Raw genomic sequence first — 230 nt, forward strand, 5'->3', positions numbered from 1 at the left:
TCTTTTTTAGCTCATGCTTGAATTAATCTTAGATATAACTTTTCAGTCAAAGTACCTGAATGGTGATGAATTTAGACCGAATTTAGTTTTGAGAAGAGGACAAAATAAAAAATAATACATAATACATAAAAATAAAAATATAAAATTAGTGTTTTTATATTTTATTTGGTAATAAATTAAAATAAATTATAAAAGTTTAATATTTTTTTATTCACAAAAAAAAATTAGCA

This window comes from Arachis ipaensis, chromosome B03, assembly GCF_000816755.2.
Source record: "Arachis ipaensis cultivar K30076 chromosome B03, Araip1.1, whole genome shotgun sequence".
NCBI classification, from domain to species: Eukaryota; Viridiplantae; Streptophyta; class Magnoliopsida; order Fabales; family Fabaceae; genus Arachis; species Arachis ipaensis.